Source organism: Rousettus aegyptiacus, unplaced genomic scaffold (genome assembly GCF_014176215.1).
Source record: "Rousettus aegyptiacus isolate mRouAeg1 unplaced genomic scaffold, mRouAeg1.p scaffold_m13_p_4, whole genome shotgun sequence".
Classification (NCBI taxonomy): domain Eukaryota; kingdom Metazoa; phylum Chordata; class Mammalia; order Chiroptera; family Pteropodidae; genus Rousettus; species Rousettus aegyptiacus.
The window spans coordinates 70,664,475-70,690,378 of record NW_023416307.1 but is presented as its reverse complement, the minus strand read 5'-3'; the positions used below and the strand labels follow the sequence as shown (position 1 = coordinate 70,690,378).

At 37.3% G+C, this 25,904-nt stretch overlaps 2 protein-coding genes across 3 annotated transcripts in view; one reads left to right on the top strand and one right to left on the bottom strand.

The window, feature by feature from the left end:
* Positions 1-14,741, bottom strand: part of FILIP1L (filamin A interacting protein 1 like) — a 44,485-nt gene extending 29,744 nt beyond the window's left edge. The window contains exon 1 of one of the 2 annotated variants that reach the window (XM_016144698.2): positions 14,620-14,741. The gene's annotated coding sequence lies outside the window, so the exon portion shown is untranslated. The remainder of the gene's footprint in view (positions 1-14,619) is intronic. The other variant, XM_036219028.1, reaches the window with a different exon arrangement.
* Positions 1-25,904, top strand: part of CMSS1 (cms1 ribosomal small subunit homolog) — a 325,256-nt gene that overhangs the window by 37,729 nt on the left and 261,623 nt on the right. The window lies entirely within an intron of this gene.

Sequence of the window (25,904 nt, the reverse complement as noted above, 5' to 3'; positions counted from 1 at the left end):
CAGCCCAAAGGGCTAAGTAGAGACTTGAAAAGGTGTTCAGTCTAAGTCTGAGAGAAAACTGGAACTAATATGGAAGTGACAATAAGGACAGCCTTAATTACTTAGAGTCTGAACTGTGTGTTGCCACTTCTTCAGGGCTGTATTGCCAGTTAAAGCTTTTTCGAAAGAACCACTGGATGATGGATGTTTATTTAATACCACTAAGCTATCCCATATTTTAATTTTTCATGTTAAAAAATATCTACTTGGATGGATTTTTTTCTTTTTCTTGCAATGGGACTTTTCACTGTTTAGATGGATTTTTGTTTTCCGCCTTGCTTTGACTATAGTATAAAGTTCCTATAGCAAGGAACTTTTTAAGACCAATCACTGTGAATAAACTACTATGCCAAAGAGCCTACTCACTTTTCTTTTTGCATCCTCCCCGACCTCGAGATTCTTTGGGGAGACTCAGATCAATATTTAAACATTTTTTTCTTTACTAGGCTTTCCATTTTGATTGCTGCTGCTGCTGCTGCTACTACTACTACTATTCTCAAATACACACACACCCACCCACCCTAGCCTGTCTTTCATTGGATTGAGACTTGAGGTTCTTGGCTGACAAAGTTTCAGGTGGGCATCTCCCTGATCCTTCAAGGCCTACCTGGACCTACTGTAGCCATGATACCTTCCCTTGGCTGCCCTGTCTCTCTTTAAAGGGAAGCATTCAAAAAGTTACCCAGCGTGTGATGCCATGGATTGTCACAGGGTGTGTGTGTGTGCATGTGCACATGTGCATGTCCGCATTCCTGTATTCTTGAGAGTACCTTGCCTAGTACATGTCATGCAGAGCTGCTTTTTGAAAGTTTCAGTTAGTGATATGATGGTGATATTGGGCTCATCCCCAGATTCCTAACACCTTCACTGTTGATCATTCTCTCCATTTCTTCCTGTCCCTTTATGTGGTTGATTTAGTATTTCTTGTGATCTGTGTGCTCTGTCTTATCTGTGTGTCCCAAGGTAGCCTTCTTGAGGATAGGGCTGATGTTCTCCCTACTTACTATTCCCTACTGCCCCGGCAGTAGATGGCAGTAAACAGTGCAGTTGGCTGAATAGCAAGGAGCAGGCAGAACGAATGACTGACAGGGAGCAAGTACACTCTCCAGCACGGAAGCACCAATAGGAAAGTGGCAATGGAATACTATGGTGGCAGAGTAGTGATGGAGAAGAGATTCAGATTCCAGAGATTGATTTTCAGGGTTGAATCTTGGCTTCCTCACTTCTACCAACTGTGACTGAGCAAGCCATTTGACTTCGTTTTCTTCATCTGTAGAATGGGAATAATACTGGAGCCTCCCTTAATCTGAGGATTAAGTAAAATCCATACAAAAACTCCTAACGTACTGCCTGGCACAATATCAGTTACCATCAGAAGTAGAAAACTGTACTGATGGTGAGGCAACACAGAAGAGCGCCTCAGCCACAGTGGGCTGGCCTAAAGTAGGGGTCATCTGGGAGAGAGTCAGAATTCACACTAGAATAAATGATATAACTACATAATCTATTTACTGTCATGTGCCTTCAGGCCATTCACACATCTTTCCAGCCATGCCCATGGTTAGCCATACTGATTGTCATTTTAGGCCTGGGTTTCTCAGCCATGACACAATTAACATTTTGGGCTGAATAATTCTTTGTTATAGAGGCTGACCTGTGCATTGTAGGATGTTTAGCAGAATCCTTGGCTTCTACTTACTGGTGCCAGAATTAACCCAGTGCCCCCAGCTCAATTGTGACAACCCCAAAAGGTCTCCCAACATTGCACAAACTCTGGAGACAAAGATCACCTCTAGTGGGGAACCACCATTTTCGGGTATGGTTAATTTTTTGAAAGAATCCTGATCTTTTTATTTTTGTTGTCTCTGACATTCATAACTCTTGTTCATTATCTGCTGCTCAAGTGTATTTGAGATCAGCCAGTATTTTCCATTTTTCTTTTCATAGATCTACACTTTCTAGAAGGTAACAATGCTCTTAATGTGCATTATGCAGTGAAATGCCAGAAAATCGTAATGGATGTTAATAGCTGACCTTCCCAAAGCCTCTCTGATGCTCTGCTCATCTTAACCCTGTCCTTCATTCCTTGTGTGTGAACATGTACTTTCTCTTCTGGGATCAGATGCTCCTCTACATGTCTGCTTGGGGACTCAGAGGCAGAATGGGCTGACTGACTTGGCACAAACCTGGAGGGAACCGCCTTTCTCAGTATTGCTACTGCTGCTGGGCTTGGTTTCCATAGTGAAAAATGTGGAGAAGACCATCGAGGATATTTTACAATGTTTTTTGAGCATTTCATAAAAAAATACAAAGTAATACGTGGAAGGACACCAAGACTGTCTAAGAAACACGTCATTTAAGGTTTTCATAATGCTGTATTACTAACTTTGCAATTATACAGAGTTTATTTTGCTCATTTTTAACCTTTTACTCAAGTCTGAATTTCAGTTGATTTTCGATTAGCATTCCTAAATATATTTCAAAATATGTATTATTAAAAGGTATACTATAAAGTATCTTCCTCCCACCTCATTCTTCATCTGCCCATTCTCCCCCCAACCTATAACCACCACTGATATTAGTTTCTTATATGTACTTTCAGAGTGGCTTTATGAGTAAAGCAAATTTAAAGATTCTTATTCTCTCTCTTTTTTATACAAAAAATAGCTTACTATAAACATTGTTCATCACAGGTAAACATTTTCTTGGAAATATTTCTATTAGATCAGTGTTCTTAAGCAGGGGAAGGAAAGGGGAATAAAACTCAACATGACTGCCAAATAAATCTTTAAACTTTATACTAAAAATTTTTAAATTTATAGGATATCTTTTTGAATAAGGTAGAATGGAGATCTTATACTTTTGCTGTATTGAAACTTTTAATATTAAGATAAACTATAATAGTAATATTATTTATTATAATTTTATAACAGCATTTTGACTGTTGTGTATCTGTCTTTATAAGATCTGTGTGTAGCATCTGTGTTTTCTTAGTTGAGAAACTGAGGCCCAGACAGATTAAATAACATGTAAGGCCATTGTTCTGGTATGCCTGGAACTGGAACACAGACTCTTGTTCCCAGCTACTATACAGTAAGAGATTTAGCCACTTGGTTTTACTTAATACTTATATAAATATTATTCCCATTTTACAGATGAGGCTAGGGACCAAAAATCTAAAATTGAGTGGTTAAATAATTACCAAACAACACAAATAACCAAACCAGAATTTCACTGCAAAGCATGTGATCTTTCCATTTAACTAGGCTATATGCCAGAAAGCCCAGAGTACTGACTTCAAAAGAGTTTCCTCTTTCACCCATTTCATGTTTTTAGTGTTCATTTGTTCATTCCTGCAGTCTGTCTTCAACTACTCAGTTCCCTGACCCCTCCTACCTTTGCTTATTCTCTTCCAGTCACACCAGCTTCCATATTTTTCCTTGAACATAACAGGATCTATGGCCTTTGCACTGCTTCCTTGGGGAGCCTCTGGACTCTCCTTCATCTCAGTTAGTACCATCTGGCATACTATATTTTACTTATTTGATCATTGACTCTCTCTTCTACTAAGATGTAAACTTCATGGAGGTGGGAAGGGTGTGTTATTCAGTAAATGGTCAATTATTGCTCTGTCTTATTCAATGCTCTATTTCAGTGCCGGGTACAATAAAATGTTTTAAATTTTGAAATAACACCTATTCTAGTTTTGAATTAGGGACCATGTTAGGGAGTAAGGGTGTAACTGTAAGCAACAGACACATAGTAAGTAGTTCCTTCTCTCAACAGTCTGTGAATAATTTACTTTTGAGCAATTATTATATGCCATGTACCATGCTAGTCTTGGAAACAGTCATAGCAGGCAAGTATTATTGTCTTTATTTTACAAATAAGCAATAGAGGCTCACAGAAGTTAAATAATTTGCCAAAGGTTCTACTAGTAATTGGAAGGACCGCAATGCCAATATAGTTTTTACTCTAAATCTTATTTCTCACCACCGTGACATATACACATACCTCCTATCTCATATATTTCATGTATGAACCATCCTCTCCAGTGAATTTGTGTTATAATATTCTGCCCATCAAAAGCACAGAAAATCACCACCACTTCCAATCCACTATTTTGTCACAGTATTTTCTGTAGGTTCACGGCTACTTTGAGCCTTGATCATGAGACATTAGCAAATATTCTTTTAATCATTGTAAGTTTAGTCATTTGGCATAAATTTGTAATTATTTTTGGATGGTTTAAAAAATTGTGACTTAGCCAGTAATAACATCTCATGTTCCCCAGGGGAGGTGGGTTTGTCATAAATACCATTTCCGTAGAACATTTCAAGGAACTTAAAGTTCTCGGAAAATATTTTTAACAGGCAGCATTTCTCAGACAGACTTCAAGGGCACAGTACTGTGTGCCCTTAAAAATGTGTGTATGTGTTTTATCTTACTAAGAATGTTTATGTGTATTTCTCTTACTGCTCAATATCCATTTTCTATCTTGTATCCTAGTAGATTGAGGAAAACAGAAATGGATTCTTTAGAAGAACATTTGGATGTAGCTGCAGTATTTTCTTTGTTTTTAATCTCCTTTTTTTCTTCTTTTTTTTTCTCTTCCCAGATCACAGGTTGTTTTCATTCAGATACTGCAAATAGGTATTTTGAAGGATTAGTATAATTCCCTTCTCTTAACACTTAGTCTTTGGTAGGTTGCTTTTCTTTCTTTTATTCTCTTCTTTTTAAAAAGTTACAGAGCATATCCTTTTCTAAATCTTATTCTGAGCCCCCCCCCCCAATTTTTTTTTTTAAACTCCTAGTTCCTGTAAGGCTTTAAGAAAAAGGCTCTCCTCCTTTATTTGGCTTTCGTACATTAATTCACTGGTGGTCATTTTGTCAGGTTTAACATAAAAGGCCAAAGCAGGGAGCAGTCATATGCCAAAGTGGATGAGTTCACTGGTTTTCTTTCACCTCCTTGTAGTGTGGCTGCCTGCACAGAGGCAGTGGCTAACGTGGTATGCTTGGGAAACCAAACATTTCCTAACTTGTTAGTGGGAAATTCAAACTTCAGATATTTAGAAACCACAACAACAGAGGCTTAGGTTTTATTGTGACTACTGAAGTCATACAGCTTGCCATGACAAACAGGGTAGATAAGAGTCCAAAGAGGGTAAAATGCAAAATATTTTGATGTCTAGAAAACTCCCCCCCCCCCCCCCCCGTTTATTTTAGCTATTACAAATCAGTAAATAAGAGAAAACAGAGCTAGGAACATTTAATAGCACTAAATAGTATTTCGAAGTCAGGGCAGTTGGAGGATGAAGGCTGATGCCTGGCTTGGCTTCCTGCTGAGCAATTAGATCATGAACTACAGAGAGCCTCTTCCATATACCCTTACCCACTTTCCTAGTTCCCAAGGATGATTGGTTTTTGTCTCCCCCATGATGTTTTAGAGACCTAGTGTTTGGGCCATATGTAAAGCTTAATTACAGACAGGTTTTATTCTAGAATTTGTTGGAATGTAAATTACCATTTTTCTTGTGGTCTGTATTTTGTATGTCCCCTTGTGTGCACTGTAAAATTAAAATTATTTTAGTATCTGAGCCTTAATTTTCCCTTGACAGTTCAGAGCATTTGCATTACATTTTCCTTTTCCGTCACTTCTATGCATTGAGTAGACAGAATGCATGAACACAGTTTGATCCTATTTTCTCTTCTCTAAGTTCTTAGAGTTCTTTTAAGATGAACATGTTTAAAAATACTAAGTATGTATAGTGAGGGACAATTCCACCAGAATGTTACACTTGTTAGCAACAGCCCTGCTAGAGGTGAGAGCAGTGACTTTTCATTACATGTCCCTTGGCCCTGGGTCTGCTGCTGGCTTTGTCCCTGAATAAGAGTTTTACCTATTTAGTTATGTTTATTTCTGTAACAAATTCTGTTTATGACAGAATTAAAGAAAAGGCTATAGTGTGCCTCATATATGTGCTATATCAATGTCCATCCATTTTTGCCCTAACTGTATCTTATCTTATGATTTGAATTTTATTAGGGCAAATTATTTCTGGCTTGTAGTACATAGTTGAAAAAAGTGTTTTTGAAAAAAAAAAAACTGACTTCACTATCCCTCACTTTTAAAGTTCACTCATTCATAGCTAGAAGCAAAGAAAAAAGCAAAACCCTAATTCTCAAACCATAGAAAAGCCACTTTAAGAAGTGGACAGGGAATATTGGGTCAGAATTTACTACTGATTTAACTCCGTGACCTTGCCTCATCTGTCTGTCACCTCAGCTGCAACATGGGGACAACAATGCAGTTTTGTCTCTAAGGTTTACAAAACTTGGATGATCTTCAAATCTCAGTTCCAAAGAATGAAAACCCCCACCAAGCTTTAAAGTCCTTTCCTCTCGTCTTTTCCTTAGCATTGTATACAAATTCACATGTCAAAAATGTATGTTTTGTTCCATCAGAAGAGATTTTATGACTTGTCAAGTCTCAATGGTTCATAACTATATGGAAGCCCTAACTGTAATTTCATGGGATTCAAATTTATTTTTGGTTCTTTATATGTCAAGCATTTGCTATAGTTCAAGGTTAAAGTGTGCTGTAAAAGTAAAGAAGTAAATCTTTTTAGTGTCTGACACTAAAAATGTTATGCTCATTTTGATTAAACTCAAAAATAACACCTGGGAAGAAATAGATAAAATATTAGTTTCTGAAAAAGGAATCTTTATTGTCTGTGTCTAGGATCTGATAAAAGCTGTTTAGCCCAAATTGTAAGATTTGTCTTATCCTTTGTTTTTATGTATGTGCCTCTTAGGCATGGTAGGACTTTCAAGGTAAACGGAGATTCCAGGCTACCTTTTAAGCCTTGGGCTCTCTTTGGTCCTTTACATACTCAGTAACTTATTTCTTGTCTTAGGTGACTAAGATATCTTTAGAAACGCTCACATGGGTTTCCCATAGGAGGAATTTCCTACTAGCAGGGAAATCAGGACAAAGCACAATCTCATTTTTCAGAGTGGCTTTTTCAAAGAGGTTAGGCACCAGAGACATGGATTTTCTACAACAAGCTTAATCTTTTACTTCACTTTATGGCTGGGTATAAAAGAACATGAGCTCTTCAGGACTGCATCCTGTAAGGTACCTCCTCTTTGGACCTGAGGCAATGCCTTGTGCCTCTGCCTGGCAGAAGCCTCTAGCTCCAGATGATGATGGACTGGCATAACTAGGGAGTAACAGGAAACATTTACTGAGTGTCTGTTATGGGTCTGCCACTGTGCCAACTGCTTTATCACATTTAATTTTCACTTTAAGGACTAAAGTTATTTAAGATATTCTTTCTACAAAAGTGCAGGTTGTTCTGAGCCAAATGATGGATTTAAGTATCAGAGTTTGGGTGTTCTGATCCTGATTCAATCCTTCTCTTTCTACCTGATTCCCTTTTCACAGTAGACATCCAAGGAATAAATCATCCATCCTTTTGGGAATGCTCTGTTCAGTAGCCTCCAATTACATTTCAGTTCCCATCTTTTCCATGAATGTTCCCTAACTTCTTTGCCCTAGCTGATTCCCTTTTAGAGTCCCCACAGCCCTTACAGTTTTGTGGCACAAATACTCTATATTGTTTTATACCACTTTCTTATTTGTTTTGGTATATTAGTTTTGCTATTGAACTAACTAAACTCCTTGAAGGATTAATACATCTCTATTCTGTGTCCCCCACCCTTGCTCCCCTGCCGATGGGTTTGAGATCAGTGCATACTTAATGACCAAATGATTGAGAAGTGAGAACTATTTCTTAGGAGAGCATAACCCTCTCTTTAGGATGAATGATGTGTAAAGTTCTCAGAACTTACTTATGATTAGAGTAGAAGAAGTAGAGTGTTGTTTCTCTTGTTCCGGTCACTTCTCAAGAGGGAGAACCATTCAGTGAAATGAGGAAATCACTTGGAGACAAATTTAAATAAAGTCCAGATGGGGAATTCCAACTAGAGAATCTTAACTGTGATTCTTTGTGTCTTTGCTCAACTCAGTGAATTTTATGGGACTATAAGAACCTTGTGAAGTGTACTTTTAGGAGAGGTGACCGGGACCCCACATCACTAACAAGGCTGTTCTCACTTTTGTCTGGAAGATCTTCGTATGCCCCATGTAGCCAGCTGTGAAGAAGCCTGAGGGGTAATATGCATCCTCAAATATAATGTGTTTCTTTTAATAAAATAAGTTTTTAACCACCTTGATAATAAATTAATATTATTTTTAAATAATGGATCATCTTTTTATCAGAAAAGGATTACTTTTCACCTCCTCTACCATTCCCAGGTAACAGACTAATAAGCTAAGGCTAAGGACCTGCACAGCATCTCACCACATGGCCCTTTGTCTTGAACAGAAAACCAGGAACTTTCTCATGTCTCACCAAACAGATCCTTCCTTTTCTTCAAATGTAATAGCAGCAGACACTTAAGTCTTGTCAACCCAAACATGATGAATGTTTTACATTCCTCTTAGGATTTCTAATCAGAGATTTGTTTTTATTTTGATTTGCTGTTTTTGTTTTGTTTTGTTTTTATTTTAAAAAAGCATTTTAAAGAGAGAAAGAAACTTAGTTCACCTTTAAACTTTTGTTCCAAGACTGGTGAGCCATGAGATAAGATAAATCTGGCAGATTTGCTTCTGTCAGAACTGCCCATCCTGGAGGGCTGACCTCATCCTCCAGGCTGCTCTTGGTACAATGATTTGGAGTTCTCACAGACTTAGGTGCTATAGCTATGTTAATCTTTCCTCTGTGCTTAAGTGTGGACTTTCCCCCTCACATTCTTCCCATTTTCTTTAGCTGAGTCGGCTCTGTAATGATACAATTAGTAGCTGGTGTTTTTGTATAGTCTTTGACTCTATTTGATCAGAGCTCTCTCTGGGGTTACTGCCCCATTACTCTGTCCTTACCCACTATTGAGACATATTTACAGTGGATAACCTTGTTCCCATTTTACAGGTTTGTGGAAGCCAAGGCTACAGGAAGCTTACCCAGTAAATGGATGGCAGAGCCAAGAAGAGTAGAACTTGGATTTATGAACTATTATTCCTGCTCTTTACTCTTAACATTGAGATAACACTATTTGTCCATATCAATTTAGTGTCTCTAGTAAATAAGCTTGGCGAATGACTGTATTCTGTTATATATTTTTAAACAGTCCCACATTGTTTATCTTTACTTAATTTTTATGTACAACTGACCTGTCTTATCTATATTGCTTTATCAGTCCCTTAAAAAAGAACAGGGACCCTGGACCATGATTAAAGCCTTTGTGAAAAGCCACTAGTGAGCTTATTAGTCCTTGTCATCGGCACAATGCTAGTCAGTGCTAGTAGGTGTAGCTGTGATAGTGATGTGATGTGGGTAGAGAACTTAGTTGCTGGGTCTTTTGTCCTGCCTTGTGCTTAGCACAGTGCCTGGTGGACACTCAGTACATGTGTGCTGCTGCTGAGGAGTTACGAGCCCTAGGCTGTCTTTATAAATTGACACTGGTGTTATCTAATTTTGAAATTATAGGAAAATTACTTTTTTTTTTTTTTTTTCCTGTAAAACCTGGCAGATGCACTGGACTACCCATTACAGACTTTGGAATCAAAGTGTATATTTGGGAAAAGGCAAACTGCTAGCTTCTGGTTACTATAAGGACAAGCTGTTTTGAGCCCAATGACTGCATCTTCCAGGCCTTCAGCTGAGACATAGAGATTAGGGAAAAACAGAGGAATCTATCTTTCATTAAAGACAAAACCACTATACTCTACTCTTTCATATTTTGCTTCAAGTCTGTTTCCTGCCCCAGAGCGATTCACCTGGTACTCTTTCAACACCTTTATTCTCATTATTTGGGAGGAAGTTAAAGTAAGGTAGGTAGAGGTAGGCAGAGAGCAGAGAGAAGTATCTGACAGTCTGCTGATACTGTATGGTATAAAGCAGATTTCATTCCTTGACTTCATCTGAGCCTGATTTGTTTTCTGGTTTTTGTGTTTGTAAGTCAATTTTATGTGGTTACTTCAAAGAGTGGGAGCGATTTGTTTCGGGCTCCTGAACGAAATCTTGAAGACGCCCTCCCTAGCCCACTGTTTTCAGAAATTCTCTTTTCTAAATAAGAAGTTTCTAGGTTGTAATTTATTTGTTTGTACATTTATCCAACATCCTGGCTTATCGCTAGGGTACCTTTCTATGCACTAGGGATAAATTGGTTGCACAACTGACCCTCAAGGAGTTTACAGTCCAGGAGACAGACAATAAACAAATAAGCAATTAATGTGTAATTTGATGTCATGTAGCAGTGCATGGTGTGAAGGAAAGTGAAGCAGGGTAAGTAAGTATCAGCAGGAGCTTACAACTTTCATTGGTAACTTCCTCTGCTGTTTTAGGGGAGGTTGCTTTAAAGGTGTGGCGTTACTTTAAGATATGAAAGGGAACCTGCTAGTTGGTAAAGTCTGAGGAGTGCAAAATGTTCGGGTGGAAGATGCAGAGAAGTCACTTGTCAAGTTAGTGGTTCAGACACAAATAGCTGATTATAGAACACATACTCTTTCCAGGGCACCTCTCAGTTTCACAGCAGAAAGTATATCACCCAGAGAACATTTTAAGTACATTTATTGTTTTCTCTGTCTCCCCCTTATCACCTCCTTTCCATTGTTGTAGCTTGGTTGAACTGTATTGATTTCACTTCCCTCCTTTCCCTCTTTCTTGCTGCCTATACTTATTAACAAGACTGCGCACCTTTTACTTTCTTTTTTTTTTTAATGTGTTTTATATCCAAATTAACACTTATGGTGTCAAGACGTCCTCTGGGGCTTCTTCGTACTATTAATTTAAGGAAAAACCAAAGCCTGTAGCTTAAAAATTCAGGGGGCCCTTGCTCTGCCTCTGAGTAGCTCTGCGTCTCTAAAGCAAGTCATACAGTGGACATAAACATCTTTTGTAAGGTGAGGCATTTGGATCAGATGGCCTTCAAGGTCTCTTCCAACTGTAAACTTTTGTGAAAATTTCCTGTCAGGGTGTGTGTGTGTGTGTGTGTGTGTGTGTGTACACACATGAGTTTGTATGTATACTCTCTAGGTCCTGGGGCATCCCATCATTCATACAGAAGAACTTATCAAGGAATTTCTCAAACTAATATCTGTGAAGTTGAGTGTTTGCTATTCTGATGTAATATATGCTGTCTTTTACTGATAATAACTCTTTTAGAGTAGAATCAGTATTTATCTTAAACAGAAACAAGGAATTGGGTGTATGTTTGTTTGCAACCTTACTTGTCCCAATATTACACTTACCCTATCTTTTCCTTTACATACCTCGCTACTCCCCCACAACACACAAATATATCATTCCTCAAGCTTGTTATAAAAAAAATAATAATTGTATCCTGAAGATTTAATCTTATTTTGGATCCAATAGGGCATGAGGAATGTGAGGACAGTCATATTGGAGAAAGAACACTGCTAATGTGTTATTCTCTGTTCTGGGACTCGGAATTAAAACTGCTCTGTCCTATCATAATCTGCTAAAGCATCTGAGAGAATAGCCACGAAAAGGGAGTGCTTCCCTTCTATCTGAAAAATATTCAAGGGACTTTCCTTGGTGAGCCTTCCGACTTTTGTTTGCCCAACTTTCTTTCCCAGAGATAATGTTAGTGCATTCCAGGGAGAATCTCAACTCTGTGTTTAAGAAAAAGAGAGGTGGGAGAATTTACAACACTGATGGTGATGATTTGCTAGGAATTAGAACACCTAACATTGCAAGTTGAAACTGACCAGAGAGGGGGAGGTCCTAAAGTCTTTGTAGCACACATTAAGCATAGGGTTGGTGGCCCAGAAATATTGTAATGGTGACAGAAGCAATCACAGAAATATTTCTTTGAAAGTTTGTGATGCTGGCTGCATATACAGTGTCTCTTCATCTCTAAATCCTCATTTAAACATAATTTACAGAAACTAAACAACCAGTTTAAATTAAAGCTAAATCCATAGTCAAACATATGCTAAACTCTAAAAACATTTAAAATTAACAATAGGCCCAAGAGGATAGGTAAGATATGTTAGAGTTTTCAAAGATCATGACTGGCTATGTGAACAACAGATTTGTTTCTGAAGCAGGTTGAAACCAATATTTCTTTACATCTTCTGATTATTGTTCCACAATATCCAGTTTTTTATAAACAGTTTTCTCCCTGCCCCCACCTCCTTTTTCCCTTAAATAGGAGGCTTTTTTTTTTCTCCATTCACCTTGTAAAAGCATTGGCTTTGCCCTGAAGCACCAGATAGAGAGAACATGACCTAAGAAGAATTAATGGAATTTTACTCTTCCTTCTCCATTTTTATTTTACTTCAAAATCCATTTATTACCAAAGGAACTTTTCTGGAAGGGGAAAGAACAGCAAAACCCCCTAAAACAAAATTTATAGCCTTTTAAGAAAGCAAATTAATGAGAATTACAAATGTACTTGAAAATTAAGAAGCTCAAAGCTTGATTTGTGTTTTTATATTGGCTGTTACTATTGACTCCATCATAGCATTAGGAAAATATCACAAAAATACCAGTGGCTTAACAGTTAATCACCATAAAAGGGCAAATGAATTTAATTAAGCATAAAATTAATATATGCTTTATTTGAAAATGTAAAAATTCACATTCATTCTAGCATTTTTTCCATAATGTAGTTTAGCCCAAAGACTAAGAAATGCTCACTCAGAGGGCCACCATGAGATTATGTATCCCAATAAATCTTATTTGAGTTTTAAAAGGGGTCTCGATTGGTGATTATTACTTGAACCTGGTTGTAAGTTAATAAATGGGGAAAAATATGGAATATTGAACTCTGTCATTTAAAAAAAATTTTTTAAATTGATGATTGCCTGTTTAAAAAAAATAAAATGCAGACTGGGAAACAGCTGTTAGAGCTTTGATAGAGGTTATGATTTTCAGCAGTTGAGGTACAATTTATGGTACGGATGGTACTTTGGACATAGCTGAAACAATAATTGATAGTTTCTGTTTCCCACCTTCTCTATTAGATTCAAAAGAGTGGAATACCTTTTACTCAAGGCAGGAATTTTTTAGTTTCCAATTACAGCCTATATCAAATAAACAACTTTTTTATTGCATATTCCATACTTCTCTACAGTGACCTGGGTGTTGGCCCCACTTTTTCTTATTAAGATAGGCTTCCCTAGATTTGAAATAATAGTTTTAGGGAAATTCTATTCTTGGTACTAACATGCAATTTATCTAGCCTACCTTCAGGCCAAGTAACATATAATTTTGCTTTTAGAATACTACAACCAAAGTCTTGCATTGCGCTAAACAAAATTAGCAAACGAAACAAAACTACTATGAAGATAAAATGGTAGGCACCATGTCATAAACTTTAAAAAAGTCAACCACAGCAATTACTTGAAACACAGATATATCCCAGATTTTAAGCATATACAAATGTTTTTTTCAAATGATAAACAGAGGCTATTTAAAAAGAAATAATTCTGTCACACATTTCTTAAGTTCTATTTTACATATATGTTCAGACCAAATAAAGTTTGGGTGATAAATCAGTGTTTCATCTTCTATTCCAATGTTTTAAACTTGACACAGCATATTTTATTTTTAATTCCTCTGATTTTTATTTGGAAAATTAAACTATGTAGATTTTCAGCATTTACCAGGTGTTCATACTGTAAGGTTTCATTTATAATAATAGCCTGTTCAGGATTTAGATGTAACTAATTATGAATCAAAATGCCAGTGATTGACAAGATTCTTCTATAGGCTTTACCTTTTAAATTAGTATTTGTACATAATAAACTATTGTCCAAAATATAACTCTAGAGAAACTAGCTTTACCTTTAAGTTTCAGTGTAGTTTGTCGTCTATCCACTGACTGGAGTTGAAGTGAAAAGTTAACTCAAAACTGTGATAGTTACTTCCTTGTACAAATTGACATATACTTTTTAGACAGAATAGCATTTGTAAGATTGTTTTGAAGCTTAAAAAGTGTTTTACTTTTTAAGTTAGAGTCATCCTAATTACAAGATGTATTCCTAACAGTTTTCTAGCCTTTCATATGAAGATTTACAAAAGGCGGATTGAGGGGTGGGAAGGTGGTCATTAACAAATCCACTACCATGTGGCAGTATTTCGCACTCCGCTCTTTTAAGACTTAAAGGAGTTTTGGTTCGAGAAAGATCATGAAATAGAGTTGTTGTATTACAATATACTCCCCTCACCCTTTCCCCAAAGATTTCTTAATACAGGCAGGATTCAATGGGTAGCTCATTTGGAAAGAAAGCGTATGCAATACGCAAGTAAATCCCCACCTCGTAACATTTAAAATTAAATCCCAAATCTGTTTTCTCCGGGGAAGAAAACTTTTACTTAGAAGTTTTGTGGGAGTTGGAAAAGGTTTTGAACCTAGAGTTCATTGGACGCGCTTTTTAAAACCTGTCTGCAGTTCATGATGCTGATAACTTTAAAAGCCACCTACGGACTACATGGCTCTCTGACATCAGTGCCCCTTGTTGGAGCAGAGCGGCTTTCCCGAGCTTACCTGGGCTGCCGGCGCGGGACCGGGCGGGGGCCGCAGTCGCGCTGCGCTGCGAGCGGGCTGTGCGCGCTCCGGGAGTCGCCCGAACAATGCGAGCGGGGCGCGGAGCGCGCCCGGCCTATGGGCGTTACGTCACTGCGCTGCCTTATAAGGCGCTCCGCGTGTGCGGCGCGGGCGGCGGGGGCGCCGGTGACAGCCAGACCCGCGGCGGCGCAGCAGCGCGCCCTGGCTCCGCCGACGCTCAGACCGTGTGAACCGACCCTGGGTCCCAGGCTCCCCGCAGAGAGCTATGGGCGGCGGGCCGGGGACGCCGGCGCCCTCCTGCCGGGCAAACCAAGTCATTGGGGGTCATGGTCGATTCGCTTGTAACTTTTTTCCCTCTGGGACTCTAAAGCTTCTGTTATTGCTTCGGATTCTTAAATACACATCTGCTATTCTTATTTAAACTTTTGTAAATAGGTTTTTGTTACGTTTGTTTTTTGGTTGCTGGGGGGCGGGGGAGAAGGGAGAAGGAAGCCAGAGCCTTCCCCCGCCCCGCCCCCTCGAGATCTCTGGGGGCGATTTAGACTTCAAACCTCCTCTTTCCTTTTTGTAAAGAGTAGGGGTCCTCAGAGGATAGTATTTTATTTCCTGATGATGTAACTACCAAACAATTCTTCAAGTGATGATGGGAAGGCCAGATGAAATTTTATTTTTTCAGTGTTTCTCCTTAAAGAACCTCCTCGTTCCTCATTTCTGCTTGCCTGTGTTTTAATGAAAGTAGTTAAAACTAATTCGCATATTTGGCAGGGAAAATATTTATTAAAGAACTTAAATGTTTTGTACTGTACTTTCAAGATCAAGTATAAAAATAAAACTTTAAAACCAGTTTTAATCCGGTTGTTCTCTTCTACCAGCAAACAAAATAAAAAAAGACGTGAGAAGGAAAAGGAAACTGATTAAATGTGGCTAAATTAAGCATGTGACCCTCTAGTGTGGGGCATATTTACTTATATAAATCCTTTTTTTGATAAATGAGAATTAGCCTCCTAATTACTTGGCACATCAATAAGAGAAGCAATCTCTTAAAGGCCTAGCCAACGATATGAATCTGCTAAATAAATTAGATACGTGGCTGCCTTATTTGCAAGCTTCAAATGAATTGAGTAGTTTTAATAACTTGAGTCTATATAACTTTTAAAATTACATTAAGATAGGATTGCTTCCTATTATGATGTACGTATGTCTATAGTATTATTGTTTCCATATGTTTTTTTAAACAGGAATAATGAAAATAGTGTGTTTCTTTTCCTTAGTGTGGGTGGAGAAAGTGTGGCTGTAGAGAATGTAGTGAGTGAAATGGTATGCAGAAAGATGCAAGGCGCAAAAATAAATGTGTCATCTTTGTTAAACTGTGGGCTCACTTCTAGATCACTCCACTTGTCCACTGAGAAGCCTAAATTAAACTAACCCCTGTTTTTCATATATACTATTTTCAGAGAAGCGAATGACTGAACTTAACTTCAACTGAACTTAAAATTTAATATTTGATTTGCAGTTTTGTATTAACCTTTTAGGTGTTGGTTTGTTGGGTTTTATTATCTATTTTGTACTTGTAAAGTACATTAGAATCTTTTTTAGTTTCTGCATACTTTGTGCTTATTAAACATCCTTTTTGAGACTTTGATGCTAGATTTGATTTATTACAAATGAGATGAAATGACTTATGAGTGCTGCATGAAGCAAACACCTGAATCTCAGCTCCAAACTGGTAACATAAAGGACATTTACACCAATGCCAGTATTTTTGTAAGTTGTTTTGCATCCTTTTCCCGTCTGATGGGTAAATGTTTCTTAACATTTGACACTGCCTTTTATTTCTCATGTTTTTGTACCCATGCTTTGGATTTATAGTCATTCTTTTGACTTCCCAGTCCCCCTTTAAAATATTTTTACAGTATTGTTTCTTCCTATTCTTTATCTGGGGTTACTAAAGAATAGAGAAGTTAAGTGGATACGAGAGTTGTCTAGGGCTCTTGAGGCAAGAGAAAAGAATATTAGGATTCCTGTGCCTTGCATTCTTTCCTTGGTGCCGCTACTTCCTAAAATACTGGTTTCTGACCCAGCTATGACTTAGTGTTGCAACTGAGGTTGTGGTATGTGACCACTTTCTTCAGGAATCAATATTAGCTCTCATTTGTTGAGCTTTTAATTCAAATTTATGCCGGTCACTGCGCTTACTGCTCTAACGTGAATTCCATCATTTAATCTGCACAACACATTTGGAGGTTGTATTAATCATACTTTTCAGATGAAGAAAGACATTTGGAAGAGTAAAATGACTTGACTAAGATCACACTGCTAGTAAAATTTTAAAAAGCAGGGATTTGAACCAGCCTTAGTCTTGTCTTCCGTTAATGGTTTGTTCAGAATCTCTCAAAGGTTTTGTTGGTAAAGAAATGTTCTGATTTAATTGAGAAGTTTGTATCTCTGTTTTCCGGACAGAACGGTAAACTAGGAAAACCAAGACTCACCTCTTTGTAGGTCGCGTACCAGGCCACCCCGATTGTGTACTGAATAACTTCAGGGAGTGTTGTTCACAATGGATTTGTATATTTACTAAGACAGTTTTCTTGAGGATGTTGGCAACATGTCTTGTTCTAATAATATTAGAATATTATGATAATTTTCCAACAGATGTTAAGTCAGAGGTCTTGAAGAAGGGGGATCTTTGACACAAGAGCACCCTGAGTCTTGTATCACAAGCTCCAGCCAGCCATTGGCATTGTGCTTTATCAGCCACATGAATCGACTTAGTAGATATTTATTTCCTTCCCTCTTTCTACCAACATTTGTGACCACAGAACCAGCTCAAAATGATTCTATCCCGTTTAACAAGATACTGGGTTGCTTTTCAGAAACAATAGACCAAAACTGCATGTTATACAGCCAAAGCATGCACAGCGGTGAGAACTTTCACCTCCAACTGTACCCACCCCACACATATGAAGGAAACCACAGGACCAAGGCATAACTGGAACTCGAATACTGGAACCCTTTCAGAAAATGAAGGGTCCATTGTCCCAGAGGGTCCAGTGCTGACACCCTTTAAAATAAATGGCCAAGTTCCCAAGTTCTCCAATTAAAACTTGCCCCACCAGCTCTTCCACATAGGTGTTCCCCTAACCCCTTAAAAACCCTAACCTAGTTGAGCAAGCAAAATGGATTTGAGGCACCATTAGGTCTGTTTTCTCAGTTGGTGCCTTCTCAACCAACCAACCTTTCCTTACTCCAAACTGATATTTTGAATTTGGGCCTTTTGAAGTACTGAGCACACAAACCTTGGGTTCAGTAAAATATTCTCTTTGAGGTGTAATTTTTTTTCTCTTGGTTTGACATATTTATTATGAAAAGAATAAATAGAGTTATGACCACTGTGCCTCAGTCCTGGCAGAGAAAAATTTTACTTCCCGTTTCTAAAGTCTGATTGCTATATGACTCTTCTTATTTTATAATCAGAATTTTCTACAAATAAGCATACCTACGAATTAAAGTCTTTTCTACAATTAGTAATCTGAATTTATGATCCAAACCAGGAATAGCTTTAAGTTGTTTATTGGAAATAGTACAAAGGAATTTTCCTACCAAGCTAATTGCTTTCTAATGTGGAAGAAGGGCCTATAGGCAACAAGGCTGGAAACTGGGATATATCAAGTCGATTGAACTGTGTGAAGTCACTTTTGTTAGGTAGTCAAAAACATTTGAATTTCAGCAGTTTCCCATAGTTCAAGCTAATGCCAGGTTATTACAGTGACCACAGCAAGTAGTGTTTGTAATGTCCACAGTGTCATTGTTAGTTAACTGTTTTAAAATACTATTAACATGTTACTAAGCACATCAAAGCTAGTTCCTCTTTATGAAGTGACCACTCTTCCTCTCTTTCATGTCCTGTCTCCCTGCCTTTGTTTCTTCTTGTGACTGGTGAAGTCTTTCAGTCATCCAAACAAGTGACGGAGAAGCAGCTGTCATAATTAAGTGAACTTTTCTTGCAGCTCCCCATAATTTTCACTGCTGGTTCTTTCATCAGTTAAGGGGTGATGCGCACTCTCTCTGAAAGCTCTGCTGCAGGCTACATACAGGATGGTAACGCTAACTTTGTGACACATTTGCTCCTTTATCTCTATGAAATAGTATATGTGGAAACACTGTAACATGCAAAGAACAACAGTTCTCATTATGGGCATGGTCCTGTATGAGAAGCTGAACAGAGCAGGGCCAGTTCCCAGGACGGCATGGGAAGAGGCAGAATTCTGTGCTCCTGCATCGCATTAGGCTACAGTCAACTGGTCAGAGTGTGAGCTTTTGGCATGGAATATTCTGACACCTCACCGGCAGCCTTCTTGCAGAGCAGCTTTGCCTCTGAGGAGTGGGCAAACCTGCTATGGATACAGTGCTGATCTCTCCTCTGCTGCCATACAATTTATGAAGAAGGATGAAGGGACTGAACACACAGGTGGGCAATGGTAGAAGGGGCAGCCAATAGGGAAATCTGGGGGTAAAAACACCTCTCCGTGAAAGGGAAATCAGTTTTCTAACTAACCTTTCACTCTGCTTTCTGTCCCCCAGGTGGCATCTGCCTAACTCTGTACATGTAAATGCCCACACAAAATATACCACATCCCTAGGCAGCATGGCACTTCCACTGTGCACTGATAGCCTTTTACCAGAAGTTAATGGCCTGCAGTAAACTTAGATTTACATATAGATCCTCTCACTAATCTGTAGCACAGGTCTCCTGTCCTTAGCCTCCCTAGTCCGTAAAGTTTCTAGCGACCCTTCAACTTCGTAGTTATACTTCAGCTAACTTTGACTTTAGCATAGGGACCAATACCCTTGAGAGCTAACTTGGGCTGATTATAGGAACAATGTCAGTGGTCATATTAGGGAATGGCAGCCCTTTATTAACATTAAAATGAATGATATTTTGTGGCTTTAAAATTAATTTTAAAATAGTTCAGTGCCCATGGTAATTTGCAAAATGTAGAAAAGTAGAAGATATTTTACACCTGGTCCTACTATGTGAGTATTGCCAACTGTTAACAATTCAGTGTACTGTGTTTCTTTTTAAAAAGTCTTTTTCTAAGCATTTGTTAAACATAATTGTTTCATATTGTGAGCATATGTGTGTATTGTGTGTCTTTTTACCATTATATATGTGTGTATATGTATATATGTAATCATGTTCATGGCTTTTCTGTAGATATTGGATTATTTAAAAGTGCATATTTGCATATTTTCCCTAGAAATGATAGTCATAAAGCCAATCACTGCCTGCTTTCCCCTGATATTGACATTGTATTTGTTCTTCACCAAGTGAAGCAGGGAAGTTTTCTGTTGATCAGAGAGAGACCTTGTGGTCTTTGTTTACATGGGATGCTATGAGTTGGTTATGGGACTCTGGTGAGCTTGAGCAGAAAGACTTGGAGAGAATGAAGACTTGATAATATGCCACCACCATTAGATTTTTAAATGAGAATTAGGAAAAGCCTGCTATTTAGGTCCAGTCCGTTTGCTTATTTATTCCGGGAAACATTTCGCGTTTCCTTGGTAACTAATAATAGTTTTGAGAAATTGTTGAACTCACAAGTTTTACAGGAGGAGTAAAAAAATCCTCGAATCACAGAAATTAGAGACGGAAAAGACCTATTAGATCATCTTCTTTGTCCCTTGCCAGTACAGATTGTTCTCAATGTTTTGTCCAGTCCATTTTTAAAGGGACTTTGTCAAATAGTTTGTACACCTTATCTGTTTTAAGTAATACATTGAAAAAAAAAAACTGATTAATTTTCTGTGTAGTTGTGGAGCTTGATTTCAGTGTAAATATTTATGAAAAAAGACCTTTGGGTTTTATTAGTTGGAAGTCATTGAAACTGTTTAGAATGTTATTGGAATAGTTGGCCAACTAAGGGTAAAATAAATGGGTAAGTTAAATTTAGTATTTGTTTTCTTTTATCACTGGTAACTCAAATGCAGCAATGCATGAGAACTAACTTTTAATCATGTAGACTCCTTGAAATGGGTTTAGAAGCCCTGAGGAAATAAAGCATCTAGGAAGTAAAGAAAATTGGGAGTAAAATGGCTTATTCTAAGATTGTTTTATAAAAGAGACATTTTTAAATCTGCCCTCCTGTCCCCAATTCTGCTTTGTCCATCATTTTACAGTTTATTATTGTTTGATGTGAAGGTGACTTCTATTTGTAAAATCCTTTCCTTCAGTTCAGCAACTTCTTCCAACTCCCAAAGGGAAAGAATTAAACTGTCGCATAGAGCAGTCAGTAGTGGTGTTATAGACTAAATGCTTCAATTCCCTGTATTATGGCTAAAAACGTCTTCACTGGGAAAAATATTGAACAAATTAAGAATAAGAAATGTGCTTTGAGTTTTATTATGAAGGATGATTGCTTCATAAAACCACATTTTAGAGTGTAGAAAGGCCATAGAAAACATTTGCTCTACCTATTGCTGCCCCGTGTTCCCACTTTTTAAATAGATGAGATCATTCAAGCTCAGAGAGACTAAAGGACTAGCCCCAAGGTCAATAATAAATTGATGACTCAGCTGCTATGTTTTATGGGTTTGTATATCTCTGTTGGAAAACATGAAAAATCAAAAAATAGCCTAAACAATGTGATTAGAACTGACAAAAAGAGTGTATCTGAAATCCTAATTAATATTGGAGTAATTTACCTAGATTTATACTAACTACAGAACTAATTTGGAGCATTAATGAAATAGTCATCTACTTTATTGGTTACCAGTGCAATCTTTTTGTTGCATTTCTTTCAAATTGAATATCTGTATATTGCGTGGTAATCAACTCAAGCCACAAAGATTGGCCATTTGTTGACCACCCTGGCCAAAAATTTAATGGAGAGGTCTAGACGTTTAATATTAATTTTGTTATCATTTAACACCATTATCTTACATGCTTGCCAACCGGTTATTCTGTACATTAGCTATCATATTATAATTTATGTCAGTGGGCAGCCAATCTACATCATAAAATATAGAATTGGAAGGGATGTCAAAAGTCATGCGTCTACCCTTAATATTCCATTCGCTCTTGAGTCAAAACTCCATCTCTTTTTCAGTTGTCATCAGTTGGTGCTGAACAGCTCCAGGGATTTGTTACTTCATCAAACTAAAAACTGGCTACCTCACAAGTTAAATTGTCAAAGTCTAAAGCTGATCAGAATTTTAATCTTCCTCCAAAGAATTTAAGGACTTTAGAATACTTTGACTTTGAGTATACCATTCCAACTGTATATTGTTATTGTCATATATTATCATTCTATATTATTCTTTTAGTCATTGTTGCTTTCGATGTACCAACATGTTTACCACTTTCTTTGCTCATCATTCCTTCTTTTATTCCAGACTTCCATCTGGGATCACTTTCCTTCTAGATGCATCGCTTCAAAGTTCCTTTACTGGAAGTCTGCTCTGTGCATGTGCTCTTTTTATTTATTTGAAGATGTCTTTATTTTTTACCATTGTTCCTGAGAGGATTTATACTTTGAGCATAGGCTTCTAGGGTGACACTTGTTTTCTTTGACATTTGTTTTCTGTCAGCACATAGAAGATATTCCACTGACTTCTGGCTTCCGATGTTACTGTCGAAGTCAGTCATTGGTCTAATTGTCATTTCTTTTCTCTCTGGCTGCTTTTACAATTCTCTTTTTGTCTTTGATATTCTGTAATTTTATTATTAGGTACTTAAGTACAGAGTTATTTTATCCTTTCTGAGTTTCATTGAGATTCCTAAATATGTGGGTCATTGTCTTTCTTCAGTTCTAGAAAATTCTCAGCCAATATTAACTTATCAAATATGGCTTCTGAATAATTTTTTCTCTTCTTATCTTTTAAACAGACATGTTAGACCTTTTTACCCTGTTCTTCATATCTTTTAACTATTTTTTCAGTTCCATCTCATTAACTCTTCAGCTGCATTTTATAATTTCTTCAGGTTTTTCTTCCAGTCCACTAATTCTCATTGCTAATCTGCAGTTATATTTTTTATTTCCAAAAGTTTCTCTTTTTTTCCTAATCTGTTTAGCCTTTAATAGTCTGTTACTCTTAACGAAAAATTTCAATCCCCCTTTTTATTTTTAACATATTAGATATGTTTTACATTCTGTCTGATCGTTTAAATGTCTGGGGTCTTTAAATACCAGCAGCTTTGATTCTGCTTCATTTCTTTGGCTTTTCAATCTTCATGCCTTATTTTCTAGTGTGTTTTTGAATTTTTAAATATGAACTCATACATCTTAGAATGTTATATGTGGGAATTCCATGTGGTTGTCCTGTAAATTGGGTTGAAGGTGGCATACTCTAAAGAGGGTATACATTTATTTTTGCCAGATACTAGAGGGTATTTTCAGTTCTGAATATCTAGGCTCAGGGCTTTTGTGGGTTTTGTTTTGTTTTGTTTTGTTTTTGGACCACCTAGTCCGTATGAATTTGGGCTGCAAATTCTCATGTGGCCTAGTTTGTTTTTACAATTTTCAGTGGAGTTTATTTCTCCCCTTACTCCCAATGCCATAGTTCAAGAAAAGACGTTTTCCTTACAGTTCCTAGAGGTAGGTTTTTTTTCTAAGTCACCTTTACGCTAATGGTTTAGCATTTTGCACTCTCAGCTTTATGTGGGGCTCGGGGGACTCTGGGCTTTGTCCTGTTTTCTGTGCCCTGTTATTTCATAAGAACTAAAATTTAAGTTCACAGAGTATAAAACATGATCTCAAAGCAAAAGCCAGCTTTGGTAATTTGCTTACCTCACTGGGCTTTCACTTTTATTCAGTCTTTGGCCTTTGAATATTCATTCCTTAGTAAATTGCCATCTCAGGGATGTATACTTTATACTTTTTATTTGGCACTTTATTTGTTTTAGTGAGACAGTAGCTTAGAGTAGCTAATCAATTTCACTCTCAGAAAATGGACATTAACAATATAATCTATACTGAAAACTATGTAGGAAACACCTAAAAGAAGATATTTTAAATTAATATATTGGAGCCAAGTGTTTGGTCCTTTATATATTAAAAAAAAAAAAAATGGAGTTTTAGTTTAACCTCTTAAGGTTTTGCATCTCAGTGTTTCCATTCATTGTTCAAGGTACTAATTGACCAGTGATTTTTCAGCTTCCAAATAATATAAAAATTGTCTCAAATATAAGAACAATTAAGTTTTAGTCTTTGTTAGGGCCATTAGTAGAAATACAGGTCTGCTACCTAGGATAGCTATAATCTACTTCCACTTATTGATTATGTTGTTATTAAACGTAATTACTTTCCTGATTTTTCACAGTTGTTACTCTTTAGTTTAGGCAAACACCTATTAGTCAGAGTCCAGTGTAAAGAGAGATGATTTAAGAGAGTTAAAGGAAGCTTTCTCTATAGTTTACTGAGGACTGTGAGAAATCCAATATCATTGAAATCTCATTCCAGGTGCTTCAGAGGAAATTATTTTACTGGAATGATGACACTTTCAGGAAGGTGACCCCATCTTAAATTTAGGAACTTTTGACAGAGCACTAGGCAAGTCTCTAATTTTGTATAAAATACCATGTAATGTAAGATGGCTTCACATGAGCTCCCAGCATATGGTGACTTTAACTTATTTGCTTTCATTGAGATCTGTCCTCCAAGTAATATAGAATTTGAGTAACCAAAAAGAAATGACACATTAGCTAGGATGCTTCCAGCTGGAGTCAACAGAAAACTTGGATTCCCTTTGACTTGAACAGTGGTGAAACATATCATCTCACAACCAAAATCTAAATCTAGAGCAGCCTCTAGACATGTCATGTTGTTTCTGCTTCTCTGGTTTCTTGTGGCTCAGGCCTCTTCCCCTGGATGGCTTTATCATCACTCTGGTAGCAAGATGCAGTTCTAGGCATCACATCCAGACATATAACACCTAGAGGTAGGAAAAGGATCATCTCTTCTGGTTTCTCCTAAGGAGTAGGGAGACCTTTCCCATAACTCTCCACCTCCCTCACCATCCACCCAAAGTTGTGTCTGTAGTCTTTTGTCCAGAATTGTCAGAAGGAAGGAAAGCAACATGACTGGCTTATAGACCAATCAGATTTCATTCCTGACTTGGACATAGGTTCACACTCATGTAAGTTCTGTGGGCACAGTGGATTATTGTTCTAATTTCTCTTTTCTATAGATTCTGAGGACACATTTGGCCTGTAATTTTCTCCATAAAGAGTATGGAAACCTCCATGTATGCTGACCTCCCACAAAGAGCTGCAGACATGCTATATTCAGCATATTTTAGCAATGCTCACAGACTGGGTGAATTGCATGAACAAACTTATTCAGCTGGTCTGGACTTTCACATTGCTGTCTTTAAATTACTAGATGACCTGTACATAGTTCTAAGTGAGTGTGTGGCCCGTTGTTCTAAGAAGTGAATTTTAAGGCCAAAATAGGAAGTTAGGAAACTCTTATATTTGAAATTCTATTTTATCTTCACAAATGTATATGGTTTTCATTTTTTCTGCCCCCCAAATTAGAGGTGATCAGAACTAAAGCTTTTTGGCATTTAAATTCATCAGTCTTAAAAGTGAACATCACTGTAGTTTGGAGGAGGAACAATTCCCACTGATTTTCTAACCCTTGCCATTATTTTGGAGACTCTTCCTTGCCCTTAGCCTTTAGTAGCTATGAAATGGAAGCAGCAGATGTAATGCTTTATTGGTAAAATCAGACATTTTTTTTTTCTTGTGGAAAATGAATGTTAATATCATGTCACTTGATCTTTTCTTCTAGACATAATATAATATTTTTCTGTGGGCTAAATTTATTGTGCTTATTCTCATAGAATATTGAATCTGTTTGACAAAGTGAATTTTTGGCCTCTTTACCTGTACTGACTCCATCAACATTGTGTGTAGAAAATTATGTAGCTCATGTGAAAATATCACATCTCTAATTTTAGGGTCAACGTAATGTTTCTTGAAGATTGTATAAGAATATAGTGTTAGCTATTTAAGAATCTCAGCTATAAGTAATAATGAAATTCCTTGTTATGCTGACCTGCCAGCTCATGTTTCTATATGCTATAGTTCTTATTTAGAAAAAGTTCAGTTAATAAGTTTACTTATTTTCTTTCTCCCAGATTGTTCCTTTTCTCTTGAATTCGCTGTCATTCTTTTACTCTTAAAAAATGGAATTTAGTTTTGGAATAGAAACAAAGTAACTGAACCAAAGAGGTTCAATGGATAAAAATGTTGCTGAAAGTTC